The 15,367-nt window shown below is 42.3% G+C and overlaps 1 long non-coding RNA gene across 1 annotated transcript; it reads left to right on the forward strand.

Annotated features, from left to right (window-relative positions):
* Positions 1-9,607: 9,607 nt before the first annotated feature.
* LOC146490405 (uncharacterized) lies at positions 9,608-11,413 on the forward strand. Its single transcript, XR_014872765.1, has 2 exons — positions 9,608-10,741; positions 10,786-11,413. It is a non-coding gene; the product is annotated as an uncharacterized LOC146490405 (long non-coding RNA).
* Positions 11,414-15,367: the final 3,954 nt, after the last annotated feature.

Here is a 15,367-nt window from a genome sequence, read left to right on the forward strand (position 1 = left end):
GGGATAAATATGAACTTTTTGACATAAATTTGATCATATGAAATTGGATATTTTTAAAAATATGAAACTTTTTCCTTCCGTCATACTTCAGAAATATAATATATTAAGTTTTGAACATTTTAAAACATTTAAGTTTGCTCGTTGTATTTATAAGATCCTACATGGACGTGCTCCACAATCATTGGTCAGTCATGTTAAAATCCATTATCAGTGGAAAACAAACCTGATCCTCTACTAGAGGCGATTGTGCAATACCTTTTAGACATAACACTCAGCAAACAGTTATTATTAGTTAAAGTCAGTGAGATTTGGAGTGATACATGACACATGATGGAATAAGACACGCAGACTTAGCATGACGAACCGACGAGGAACACGTACACTGTAAATACATACAGAGGGAAAAGAGGACTAGAGATGAGACATGGACATAACTAAGCACAAACAGAACATGATGGCTGGGGGGAAAACACACGTGACAGAAGGAATGGGTCACAAGGGCAAAACATGTAAACGAGAGGAGGAGACGGGAGAAAAAGACATTACTGAAATACATGAAGGGCCAGGGCTGGGGCAGCCAACCAGTCACAGACAAACAGCCACATTTTTTACTGTGTCACCGCAAAGAGCCACATCATACACCTGGGCACACATGAACATCACCCATCCCTTCCTCTGTCCTGCATTCAGTTTATCAAACTCAGGACCCTAACCCCATCAGGCCGGGGTCTTTGTGTGGAGTCTGCATGTTCTCTCCAGCTTCCTCCCACAGTCTAAAGACATGCAGTCAGTGGGGGTCTTCTCGCCCCGTTCACATTCACACAGAGATGCATTGAAGATCACCTTGTGGTTAGTGCCTTCTATTCGATGTACAGACTGAATAATAACACCTTCTAATTAGTTCTGTCTCCTATTGGTGCTCTTCTACGAGTAATCAGTGCTTGATGGCTTACTAAGCTTAACTTTTTTCACAACATTGATAACAAACACACACAAAACAACAACAACATATATTATCTAAAAAAAACTTGATTGGACCACAGTTTTGATGTTCATCCTACATGTTTATTGAGATTGTCTAATGTCTGCGACGGTATCTTCTCCCACGTCTGCGGACACCCGAGGAAATCTCTTATTCATAAAAAGAAAAAAATGTTTGCTTTGATTCCTCCTTGAGAAACTGAATGTCACGGTCCTGGGTCGCTGGCTCAGTGTTTTCTGTTTTGTTTTATTAATCTTTGATTTCTTGATGTGTCTTTGTTACTTCTTAGGTTTTGGTTCTGTGTCCCCGCTGTTCTGTGTTGGTACTGTATCTCTACATAAATAGCATCATAATTTCATATTTTGTCAGCACTTCCTAGCAGTATGTAACTACACAATAAATGTCAGGGTTTGCGTGTTGAGATATGAATGGAGGACCCAAGATGCAGGCACTGCTGATGTGAGTGAGCTTTATTTATGGAGAGTGACATACAAACAAAGGCGAGGGAGGCGAGAAACAAAACTAGGAAAACCTAAACTGGGAAAGCTGAGAACCAAATAAGAAACCTGGACACGAGGGAATGGAGTTAAAACACGAAGGATGACAAGCAGGAAAAACAGCATGGAGGAACACAGACGGACCAGTAACGCACACAAGAGGACGAATGCTATAAATTAGTGATGGCCCGCTTGAAGCTGACGCTCCGGCGCGTGTGTCAAAAACACCAACACACCGCTTCAGAAGCACTCTGTCGATGCTCGATTCGTTTGGCCACAGTCACGTGATCAGTGACGTCCAATTGTGAATTGTGAATTCCACTCTGCAGAGTGGGCAATCATAATGAAGCAGTTCAGTTTTTTTGTAGATTCAAGCTGCTCTTCATATTTTTGACCAGCAGATGTCACCACAGAGGACTGTGTTAAAAAGCTTCCAGTAATGAATCGTTTTTCAACACAAGCTTCAGAAAGCTTTGTTTGGCCATCACTACTATAAATACACACAGAGGGAAACGAGGAAACTGCACACAGGAGGGGGACACAGCTGAGCCTAATGAATCTGACGAGACGGGTCATTCATGTACTGTACATGATGCGGGTAGATGCTGTACGTTTATGGGCTGCAGGAGAGACACAGATTTGTGCAGCTGAGGTTGTTTGGGGTGCCTGCGTGTTCGCCTGCTGGGCCTGAGCGAGCCTCTCCACATCTGTGGCCCGGCGGTCTCTTCTCTTGCTGAGGATCTTAACATAGTTTGCTGGGACGAGCCGGTGGTCTCACCGTCCACGCTGGCCAGGAGCCAGCCACGCACACGGGGCTGTAGCTCTAAACACGAGGGAGATAGTTGTAAACATGGGGCACGCTCACACAAAAGAAGAGCCCTCATCTGTTATTTCTAAGATAAGGAAAACAAAAATAGAAGGTTTTGGGTCAAAGCACTCAGAATCAAATGTCCCGCAGCCAGTAAAAAGCTCATCACCTTTAGGAGCGAGGTTGAGCATCTCTCCAGCTTGCATAGAAAGCTCCTCCTGAGAAGCAGCTGTAAAGTCATATTCTCCTCTGGCCACCACGTGGTCGTCCTCCTCGCTCGTCCAGTTAGTGTCTAAACCAAGCAAGGAAACTGAATGAAAGTCATTCATCATTTTAACTGGTCTTAACCAAAAACAAGTCCTTCTGCTTTTCCTTACACTTGTAAAGTAACTAATGGCATATGGAGCTATGGTACCCAATTTATTTGCCACTGAGTTACACAAAGGCACATATGATGTCATACAAGCAGACTCATCTTTACACGTGTACTGCAGCCCTGAACATTACCAGCTTCAGATTCTATTATCAAACTTTGCAACAGCAGCCTTAATTACTTTGAACTCAAAACAATTAGCACCTGCAGCCACTGTCCTGTGTTGAGTACACCTCTCAAAACAACTAAATGTACTCATATGAATATGTGAGTGCTTGCTGTTCCATCTCTTCAGCCTGCTGCACAAACCTGCTGGGGGGACGTCCTCAAGGTGAGGTGTGTGTCTGTATCCTCCCAGGCTGTAGCCGCCACCGTAGCTGTAGCTGTAAGGCCTGTAGCCACCACAGATGGAGCTCGCATAGGGGCTGTAAGAGGGGAGAAGGAGCTGTTGGATGGACAGTAGGACTGCTGGACCTTATGAGGGGGCACCAGGGCCACCATCCATTCCTAGATGCTAGGATAAGTTAGTTATTCCCGGTCGCCATGTAATAGTAAAGAGAGAGAGAGTGTGTCCTGGGTAGAGAGGGCGACCGGGAGCAGCGTTCTAACGGGCTACAGCCTATGCAGTGTGTTTTCGAAGTGTGCAGTACTGTTATTAAAGCCTCATCTCTTCAGTACTCTCCGGTGTCCCGGCTGATTTCTGTCTGCCTCACTACTCCATAAAAGTGAAGGGAGTTAACCCCGAAGGAGGACAAACTTTGGCCCTGGAGGAAGCATCTCCCCTCGCGTCTCCCGACCACGGTCAGGGGACTGACGGCGAGGAATGGTTAACACTGAGCTCTCGCCGCCACTGAGCATATCTTGCTTTATTATCGATACGTTCTGCACAACCTTGAGGGATAAAAACTTTAAACAAGAGTCTGTTAAAATGCCTCCTACAAGAGCTGCAAAATCTGCATCCAACAAATCTCCTGAAGAGTCACAAGCGAAAGAGGGTATGTCGACGACCACAGCTACCACGCCAAGTGCACCTGTGGACGCCGACGCGCTCGCTGCGGAAATATCAAAGACAGTCGTGGACAAAATATCTACTATGATGGAGAATAAATTTGATGAGCTCTCATTATCACTAAAAAATATATCAGCACAACTGGAATTAAATTCTCAACGGATCTCTGACACGGAGAATCGCATTTCAACTGCAGAAGACTCCCTGTCAGGTATGGCAACTAGACTGGCTGATATGGAGACTAAAGTGAATATTCTTACGGAAAAATGTCTAGACTTGGAGGGCCGGAGCCGAAGAGACAACATTGTAATTCTGAACTTAAAGGAAGGCACTGAAGGTTGTGAACCGGTGAAATTCCTCGAAGGCTGGCTACCGACTTTGCTGAGTATTCAAACTAAACAGGGGAAAATCAAAATCGACAGAGCCCATCGGTCCACTGGATTATCGAGACCTAATCAGCCTCGTGCAATGATTATTAAGGATTATGATCCTCACTGCAGCTAAAGATAATGGCCCCCCTGACTTATGATGGACAGATCATTCATATTCGACAAGATTTGGCAACAGGAGTAAAAGAGATGCGACGTGCGTTTAACGGAGTGTGCCAAAAACTTGTCCAGAAAAATATGCGCTTTTATATGCGCTATCCTGCTACACTAAACTTTTCCCAAGGAGGGAAAAATTACTCCTTCCGTAAATCTGAAGATGCTCTTGCTCTTTTGGACAATTTGAGTTAAATTGAAGTACACCGACAGCAATTGATTGAATATGATATAACAAAAAAAAAAGAAAGCTGAGCTGATATGACTGATCTTAAAATAATTTCTTTAAGGGCTGAATAATGTTGTTAAATGACAAAAAACTCTTTCATTTTTGAAGAAGGAAAAAACACAAATTGCCTTAGTTTCAGAAAGTCATTTAAATGATTTGGAACACTCAAAACTAAAAAGAAGTTGGGTTGGCCAAGCTTTTTACTCATCCTATAATACAAAAAGTAGACGAGTAGCCATCCTTATCCATCGTAATTTGCCTCTAACCATAAAAAGTCATAAAAGATAAGGAAGGACGCTACATTCTTATATCTGGTTTCTTATTTAGAGAATCTATTTTTATAGGATGTGTTTATGGTCCAAATTCAGAAGATGTCTCTTTTTTTCCCAATCTCTTAACCCATGTTTCAGCCATAGCTTCCCCATATTTGGTTTTGGGAGGTGATTTTAATTGTGTTCCTGATCCTAGGGTTGATAAATCTCCACCAGGGGGTGAATTGTCCCCAAAAAGCATTAGATTGAAAGAGTTTTGTTCTGATCTAGAAATTTTTGATTCCTGGTGAGTAGCTCACCCCACAGATAGGGATTTCACTTTTTTTTCTTGCCCCCATCAGAGTTTCTCAAGAATAGATTTGCTCCTGTCATCCAGGACGGTCTTGGATAGGATGGAAGAGTGCTCAATAAGGTCTTGTGTCATGGTCCTGGGTCCTTTTGACCCAGCATTTTGTGTTTTCTATTAGTGTGATTATTGGTTCTGTTCTTCCTCTGTTTAGTGTTTACTCTGTTCTGCCCGTGTGTTCCTGTATCTAGTCCGCGTTTCTTAGTTTGTGTCCTTTCATGTGTTTTCTTAGCTCTGCCCAGTTTAGGTTTTCCAGTTTCATGTTCACCCACCATTGCTGTTTGTACCCACTCCTGTAAATAAACACTCACCTGCACCAGAGCTGCCGGCTTTTGGGTCCTTTCTACAAACCCCACACGTCTGCCACAACCGGACGTGACATCTTGTCCATTATCTGATCATTCAGTAGTAAGCATAAATATTCACCCACCTTATTTTGAGCCACATTCCCGCCGATGGAGGATCAATCCTTATTTATTGAGTAACCCCTTATTTATTGAGTATATGACTAAAGAGTGGAATGTTTTTATGACCACTAATAAAACGGAAGATGTAAGCCCATCTTTATTGTGGGGAAACTGCTAAAGCCTATCTTAGGGGTAGTATTATCTCATACACCACAGCGCAGAAAGAGGCTTCAATGAACGAACAACTCGATTTAGAGCACATAATACAAAAACTAGAAGTGCAGTTTAAAATCTCCAGGTCCAAAACTATACTTAAGAAGTTAGAAGCAGCCCGCTCAGCTTTAAATCAATTACTGACTAAAAGAGCAAAGACAGCAATTTTAAGATAAGATAAGATAAAACTTTATTAATCCCTCGGGTGGGTTCCTCTGGGAAATTCGGTTTCCAAAAGCACAGCACCGACAGAAGTTACAGAGTTACAGAATATTATATATATATATATATATATATATATATATATATATATATATATATATATATATATAGACACATATATAAATACAAAGACATATATAGATAAAATATACAAAGGGGATAAATAGAATAAATAGGAATAAATATAAAAATACAAGTGAATTGCACATTTCAAGTATGGAGTCTATTGCACCGTTGACTGTTAACAAAAAGTATTGCACAAAAGGTAATTGCACAGTGAAGTGAAGAGGCACTACAGCTTAGTTGCCCCCCTCCTTTGTCCCCCTGTCTCCCCTCCCTCTCCCCTCCAGAGAGGAGTTAAACAGTCTGATGGCGTGTGGGACAAAGGAGTTTTTAAGTCTGTTGGTTCTTGTCTTTGGGAGAAGCAACCTGTCACTGAACAGACTCGTCTGGTTGTTTATGGCCGTGTGCAGAGGATGCCCAGCATTGTCCATAATGTCCAGCAGTTTCTTTAGTGTCCTTTTCTCTGCCACTAACACCAGAGTGTCCAGCTTCATGCCGACCACAGAGCTAGCCTTCCTGATCAATTTTTCCAGCCTGGATGAGTCCTTTGCTGTGCTGCTCCCCCAGCACACCACTGCATAGAAAAGTACTCCAGCAACCACCGACTGGTAAAACATCCTCAGGAGCTTCCTGCAGATGTTAAAAGACCTCAGCCTCCTGAGGAAGTACAGTCGGCTTTGGGCTTTTTTGTACAGGTGATCTGTGTTGCATGACCAGTCCAGTTTGTTGTCCACCCACAGCCCGAGGTACTTGTACTTGTTGACCACCTCCACCTCCTCCCCCTCTATCTGACCCGGCAGTGGACCTGCTCTGGACCTCCCAAAGTCCACAACCAGTTCCTTGGCTAGAGAACCCTCCGGAGGAGCTTCGCCGCACCGTGGAAAGCCGGCTACAACGGTTCTTTTCTGGCCTGCCATGGCTTCTGAAGTCGCTTCCTCCGACCATGCAGGCATTTCTCCGGCACACACCTCACCTTCTCTCAGCCACTCCTGCCTCGCTGCCCGACTCGCCGGATGTGATCTTGCCCGGCCCGTCGGAGCCGTCTGTGGGGAGGAAACGCCGATCGCGCCGCCGGTCCACAGCCAGTTCCTTAGTCTTTGAGGTGTTTAGTTGCAGGTGGTTTGTGTGACTCCATGCGACAAAGTTCCTCACCAGACTTCTATACTCCTCTTCCTGGTCATCCCAGATACACCCCATGATGGCCGTGTCGTCTGCAAACTTCTGAATGTGGCATAATTCAGAGTTGTAGCAGAAGTCAGAGGTGTACAGGGTGAAGAGAAGAGGGGACAGCACAGTTCCCTGTGGTGCTCCTGTGCTGCTGTCCACAGTGTCCGACGTGATGTCCTTCAGCCTGACGTACTGTGGCCTGTCAGTGAGGTAGTCGGAGAGCCAAGCGACCAGGCAGGGGTCCACCTGCATCCTGTTCAGTTTTTCCTGAAGCAGACAGGGCCGGATTGTATTAAAGGCACTGGAAAAGTCAAGAAACAGGATCATGACCGTGCCTTTTCCTCCATCCAGGTGTGAGTGGGCTCTATGCACGAGGTACAGGATGGATTCCTCCACTCTGACACCCGCCTTGTAGGCAAACTGTAGTGGGTCCTGGGCATGTTGTACCTGTGGTCGGAGGAGGTTGAGGAAGAGCCGCTCTAGAGTCTTCATAAGATGTGACGTCAGTGCCAGCGGTCGGAAGTCATTCAGCTCATTGGGCCGGTTCCTTTTGGGGACCGGGACGATGCAGGATGTCTTCCATAGGGCGGGCACTCTCCCCAGTCGCAGACTGAGATTGAAGACTCGTTGTAGCGGCTCCTAGGATCCTAGGACACACCTTGTCTGGACCTGCTGCCTTTCTGGGGCGAAGCTTCCTCCGTTGTCTCCTGACCTGATCCACTGTGACACTGGGAGATGATTGGAACCTCTGAAACCACTCAGCAAGTAAAAAAAGACAATCAAAGATTGCATTAAAACACAGTTTGGTTCATAATAAATCCTATCAGGTATACAACAGTATCAGTGAACAATATATCAGCTTTCACGTTAAGATAACTACAAAAATCATAAAATCCTATTACACTTTATGTTATATAATTTATTACGTAAATCTGAAATTTACCACTAACACTCATGACTTAATCATAACATAATTATTTTAACTTTCACTGACTTACACTAAAGTAAGTGCTCATTTTTCAGGTTAAGGTCCTTTTCTCAGTAGTCATGAAAATATCATTATAGAGTTAAGTCATTATTTTTTAACCCAAGTTAAATGCTATAAGTGAGGAATTTAACTGATGAATGACATATGGGAAACCATAGTTTGCTATCACAGACAAATATGACTTATATATGTTCTGTATTAAGGACATTTTAAAAACTTTTAGCTGAAAGTTCTTATTTCTAATTTTCTCATGCCATTTCTAAACATCACTTTAGCCCTAGTTCTATCAAGTAAATCTAACTCCCGAATGTCTGATGACCTGAGTTAAGGTGTGACAATGGTTCTTTGTTAATCATGGTTTGGTCGTTGGCCAGCTATTATCTAGACCATTGAAATTTGGTGTAAAAGAAGGCGGAGTTGGGTGGAAGAGGCAGCACCCAGCAGTTAAGAGTACCCTATAAGTATATCACCACATCCACTGCAAAAGGGAAACCAAATGGCAGATGCTACAAACCATGGTCAACTTCATCGGTAAATAAGCATGTTCTTTACATATCTGTTATTGACCCATTGGTTTTATGTTCTATGATTGTTATTACCACATTGTCTTATTTAGTTCTGTTTATAATTATCCTTTGATGGAAGTAATCCAAAGTATACTTATCATAAGAACAGTAACTTTGGTTTTTTTGGGTTTTAATGAAGAAAGTACTTCTGTTAGGGTACTTGATCATGTTAGGTGTCTATTTATAGTTCTATCAGGGTCACATGATGATATAAACTTCTGAATTGGTCACCAAGATCACAGCAACATCAGCACTTAAGTGAATTCTGAAAGCATCAAGTGCTAATTGTTGCTGTAATGCTGTTGTCCACAACAAACCATGAACTGACTGAAAACAGTAGGATTAGGTTGATTTCTGAAAGAGTAAGTGTGTATGTAAATGATTTGCTAAACTATATTCTTAGCCCATAATGTTGAATTGTGACTCGAGATACAATTAAGCTTTATTTATTTATTTATTTATTTATTTATTTATTTTAAAGAAAAGGTTGAATTTGTTTTCCACAAAAAAATCACAGATCACACTTCTTTAATTAAAGTGCACCCACAAAGTGAATCTGTGAACTAAGGTGTAGGTGTGTTAGATCATGTTGTGGTGATCCTTGGGTTGAGGGATGGTTGTTCATACTGGAGTGCAAAATTAAAACCAATGGAAGATGGACAAGAAAAGTTCAAAGACATCAGGTCCTCAGTTTAGAAAAAGAGAAAAGAAGAGGAGGAGAAATGAGCAAACGATGCAGGTAAGCAGATGTGTGATTGGATAATGGCAGGTCATCCTGAACCAATCAGAGTCAGAATACTTTATTAATCCCTAAGGAAATGATGTGGGTTACAGTTGCTCCAAGAAGAAATGGTAAAAATAGTAACAGTAACAGACCAAACTCCAAATAATACATTATGTTACAGATTTTAATGTTAATTAGTCATTGTCAGTTGTTGATTTGTCCTCTTCTCATTGTATGACGAATTACGATGGCTGTCTGGTAGCCGTTTGCATACAATGCATACTCTCTCTCTCTTCATATGTGTGTGTGTGTACAACAGTTTTATGTTAATGTACAATCCTTAATATGTTTTGTCTGTGTGTGTGTGTGGGGGGGGGGGGGAGCAGAGGGAGTGTTCGCCCAGGGCGCCAAGCAGGCTAGGACCGCCACTGCATAAGCCCCTTTCAACGAACATATGAAACCTGTGCAGTGCTAGGAAGGTAGCCTCAGAGTATGTCATTTCCTCGTTTTACTTTCAATCATGGTCATCGAGTCTCTGACAATAAGAAAATGTGTTTACATCATTTTTATAGATCCCATAAATAATTGTGACTATATTACAGAACAGCACTGTTCATAATAAGTGTAACGTAATGAAGGAGAAGGTTATGTTAACAAGAAGATTTTTAAAAGAAATCAGCAATTACTTGTTTTAGACCAGGGGTCTCAAACTCGCTGCGTCCCACATCACCCCTACTTGTATATTGATGTGAAGAAATATAATGCAATTTGGCCCTTGAACTTTTTTTGTTAGAGAGGATTTGTTTGTTGTTGAGTGCAATGGTAAAATAAGTTCTTTAAAAAGCAAAAAATGATTTAATATGAAGACAATGTGAATAACAAGTTGAGGGTTTGGCTGTGTTAGTTGACATTAGACAATCTCAATAAACATGTAGGATGAACATCAAAATGTGGTCCAATCAAGTTTTTTTTAGATAATATATGTTGTTGTTGGTTTGTGTGTGTTTGTTATCAATGTTGTGAAAAACGTTAAGCTTATTAAGCCATCAAGCACTGATTACTCGTAGAAGAGCAGCAATAGGAGACAGAACTAATTAGAAGGTGTTATTATTCAGTCTGTACATCGAATAGAAGGCACTAACCACAAGGTGATCTTCAATGCATCTCTGTGTGAATGTGAACGGGGCGAGAAGACCCCCACTGACTGCATGTCTTTAGACTGTGGGAGGAAGCTGGAGAGAACATGCAGACTCCACACAAAGACCCTGGCCTGATGCGGTTAGGGTCCTGAGTTTGATACCCCAAACTGAACGGAGGACAGAGGAAGGGATGGGTGATGTTCATGTGTGCCCAGGTGTATGATGTGGCTCTTTGCAGGTGACACAGTAAAAAATGTGGCTGTTTGTCTGTGACTGGTTGGCTGCTCCAGCCCTGGCTCTTCATGTATTTCAGTAATGTCTTTTTCTCCTGTCTCCTCCTTTTCGTTTACATGTTTTGCCCTTGTGACCCATTCCTTCTGTCACGTGTGTTTTCCCCCAGCCATCATGTTCTGTTTGTGCTTAGTTATGTCCATGTCTCATCTCTAGTCCTCTTTTCCCTCTGTATGTATTTACAGTGTACGTGTTCCTCGTCGGTTTGTCATGCTAAGTCTCCGTGTCTTATTCCGTCATGTGTCACGTATCACTCCAAATCTCACTGACTTTAACTAATAATAACTGTTTTCTGAGTGTTATGTCTAAAAGGTATTGCACAATCGCCTCTAGTAGAGGATCAGGTTTGTTTTCCACTGATAATGGATTTTAACATGACTGACCAATGATTGTGGAGCACGTCCATGTAGGATCTTGTAAATACAACGAGCAAACTTAAATGTTTTAAAATGTTCAAAACTTAATATATTATATTTCTGAAGTATGACGGAAGGAAAAAGTTTCATATTTTTAAAAATATCCAATTTCATATGATCAAATTTATGTCAAAAAGTTCATATTTATTCCTCCTATGTCATGTGTGAGTACTGTACTGTAAATGTCATATATATCAGATGATACTGATAACCTAATGCTAATAACTATGCAGAGGTCTCTAGGCCTCAACTTTTATGGAGCATGTGAAGTTTGGGGCAGAGTGGACAAAGAAAAGTTTCTCAGCAGGTTCAACAGGTTGCTACAACACAGGCCGATGAAGTATTGCACTCACTCATCCAAACTGGCAAACATGTAACATACACCCTAAGACTGATCCTGCTTTTTACTCCTTTGCTATGATTTAATTTGATATTATGTAGCCATGGAGACAGTTTGCATAGATTAGAATGTTAGATTCCTGTGATGTCATCAATGCCCGATGTTTTGTTTTAATGTCTTGTGATAGTTCTAAGTGCAGACAAAGTCAGAGTTCAAGTGAGTTTAGTCCAATTTTGATCCAGTTTCTGACATGTGGTCAAAATCTTGGCCGACCTTTACCACACCACGTGCTGTGGGTGTGCGTAAATATCTAGGTGAGTAAAGTCTCCTTTACCTGTTAAATTCAATTTGTTTTGTCTCTCTGTAGAGGACTTTGAAGAAAAATTCGAAGAGCAGGATAAGCTGGGTGAAGGAGGCTTTGGGACTGTCTTCTTTGGAAAACGCAGAGAAGACAATTTCCCAGTATGGCTTCTTATGTGTGCACTTTACATTTCTTCTAACCCACTACAGTGGGTGGCTGTAGGTCAGGTGGCAGAGTAGGACAAAGAAAAGTTTCTGAAAAAGTTTGAATCACAGCAGAGAAGCGAGTCTGGCATTGATATTTGACATCACAACAGAGAAGCGAGTTTGGCATTGACATTTGACATCACAACAGAGAAGCGAGTCTGGCATTGATATTTGACATTACAGAAGAGAGACTGGATGTGATGTCAGACCCCTCTAAATCGTGTAATTTACAGATATTTAATTCCAAATTCCAACCCAAACTCTCTCTCAAAAGAAAAAGAAAAGTTTCTCAGCAGGTTCAACAGGTTGCTACAACACAGGCCGATGAAGTATTGCACTCACTCATCCAAACTGGCAAACATGTAACATACACCCTAAGACTGATCCTGCTTTTTACTCCTTTGCTATGATTTAATTTGATATTATGTAGCCATGGAGACAGTTTGCATAGATTAGAATGTTAGATTCCTGTGATGTCATCAATGCCCGATGTTTTGTTTTAATGTCTTGTGATAGTTCTAAGTGCAGACAAAGTCAGAGTTCAAGTGAGTTTAGTCCAATTTTGATCCAGTTTCTGACATGTGGTCAAAATCTTGGCCGACCTTTACCACACCACGTGCTGTGGGTGTGCGTAAATATCTAGGTGAGTAAAGTCTCCTTTACCTGTTAAATTCATCTTCATTTGGAAAGTCAGCTTTCCTACATACATTTAATCACAACTCCTGTGTTTGTTTTGTCTCTCTGTAGAGGACTTTGAAGAAAAATACGAGGAGCAGGATAAGCTGATATTATCTCTGTTTTGCATCCCTGCAACTTCAACACTCCAGGGATTCAGTTGAAATCCAAATCCTCTCAAAGTTATAATTCAAAATAAAACAAAATAAAATAAAATGGAAACTCTTGGAAGTTGTAATTCTGCAGGAAATAGACAGAAATCCAAACCCTCTCGAATTTATAATTCAAAAAAGAGCAGAGAAAAAGCCAAAAAATACAAAACCCAAGTGTAAGTGTGCAGTTCAGACAGCAGCTGATCTCTGGGCTCTAGAGTCTGACCAATTTGGTCACATTTGCGGCCAAATTTCTCACTGGTGCGACTAATAAAATCCTAGATCGCACCAGCGACCAGCCGTTCAGTACATTAAAAAAAAGTCTCCGCAACTCTGAAAGTGTCCGTGTGGTCAACAACTGACACACATTATGCCCTTATCGTGGTCTAAACCAATCAGAGATAGTCAGGGGCGGGACCTCTCTGAATGGCCGTGGTCCAGATATTCCCGTAGTCCTTCGTGTGTGCGTTTGAAAGTGCAGGTGGATAGAGAGAGGCGAGTAGCTTGAATGAAGCGATATTGACTCATTAAATCCTGAATCGACTTTTAAATATAAATGTATTTTGCCAGAAACGCCAGAATCTCAGGTTAAGGCTCACAAAACGATTTCAACAACCACCAACCAGTAAATGAGAGCAGGTACACGGACTCCACACAAAGACATAAACACAGACCCGAAGCATCACAATCAGCTTTCTCTTCCTCGGCTTTCTTACCCGACGGCCCGTACACGGACACGCCGTCGGGTGAGAAAGCCGACAGCTCACTGACTGCGTCGGCGGTTTCCGTCTTTTTTGCGCTCGATTCTGAGCTGCAGGTTTTATCTCTCTCTAACCAAAATTCACTGAAGCAGCAGCAAAAGAAGATCCAAACTACGCTCCACATTTGATAAATCTCGTCATTAATCCCCTCTGACTTTTGCTGTTTTGCTTCCACCGCCTGCACAGCTCTCTCTCTCTCAGTGTACTTCAAGAACAGTTTCCCATCTCAAATCTCTGTTTCCTGCATTATTCATTCGCTTTATTATGCACAAGTCATATACAGTGCTGTTGGTCGCTGTTTTTCCCACCAGAAAATGACCTTGAAAAGAATCATTTCTGCTGTTTTATAACGAAGAAATTGAAACTTTTTAAAATGATGCCAAATTGCAAAACTTTTGCTGTGTCTGTAATCAAACCTCTGTAACTTTGCTCTGCTTCACTTCAGCAGCATCAGGTAATGGTCAGATGTTGATTCATGGTTTTCTTCACTTTTTGTTCTACTGCAGAATATTTTAAAGTGTATCTGCTACAGAAAACAGGGCAGGAAAATCTCCTTCATGTTTTTCTGTTTTATCCTCAGTTACTTTGACACAAAGGCCTCTGCTGTGATGCTCACACCTCTGATGAAGTCTCACATGTGTCAGCGCTGATAAATCATCAGAATTATAATATTTCTGACTGTCTGAGGCAAAATCAAATTGAATGGAATCAGGACCTCGTGAATCGAATGGATTACAGAAATCAGTGATGATACCCAGCCGTAGTGAGCAGCCTAGGCCCGACAGAAGTGGATGTAGCTGTGGGTAAAAAGGTGGAAAGAACTACTGATAACTTTTTTGTTAAGGCCTGATCCTTCTGAAATTCATAGCCAGCTCTGACACGCAGCCATCAATCTCTGGGCACTGAAAAAGCAGCAGTGTATCCAGAAAACACATTATATGCTGCGATAAATGCCCAAGTGTCCCTCTAACACTGCCTTTCAGTGGCAAACAGGTCATCAGAGGACACAGGATGACATCATACTGTATGCCTATATGACATCATACTGTATGCCTTATATGACATCAATATGAATGCATATACGATATCAAGCTGTCTCATTCATGGACTTCAAGGTGGGACAGCTGTGGCAGTGGGGAGGTGGAAGCTGGGCTGGGAAAAATACTGTGAAGAGACCAGGGCATTGGTTTCAGGTGAAGGGGACAGGTGGGGGGCAAGGCCCAGATGAGGTCGAGGTGCGGGGAGGCAGGCAGGTGAGTTTCAGGCTAGTTGGCAATGCTGTACCAGCAGCTGGTGGCCCAGGTCCAGAAAAGCGGGGATGACTGAGGCGAGAACCCCACTCCAGGAGCCGACTCTGAAGACAGGAAAAAGCAGGTAAGTTTTCACACAGGATCTGGACTGAGCAATAAAACATCACTGACTAACCTGATACTCAAGCCATGACTGATTGAGTGCACAGATCTTATATGCTGCTGGAATAATTGCCCACAGGTGCTCAGCCAGGGAGGAGCAACCGATCTCCACCCAAAGGAAGAGGACCGCTGTTGGAAACCTACAGGTACGCACCCAGACCATGACAACATCAATCTGTATGCAGACATGACATCAAGCTGTCTCGATCCAGGACTTCAAGCTGAGGGCATACATGAGATCAGGCTGTATGACACAAATGACATCA

This window comes from Neolamprologus multifasciatus, unplaced genomic scaffold (assembly GCF_963576455.1).
Source record: "Neolamprologus multifasciatus unplaced genomic scaffold, fNeoMul1.2 chr13_unloc_4, whole genome shotgun sequence".
Taxonomy (NCBI): Eukaryota; Metazoa; Chordata; class Actinopteri; order Cichliformes; family Cichlidae; genus Neolamprologus; species Neolamprologus multifasciatus.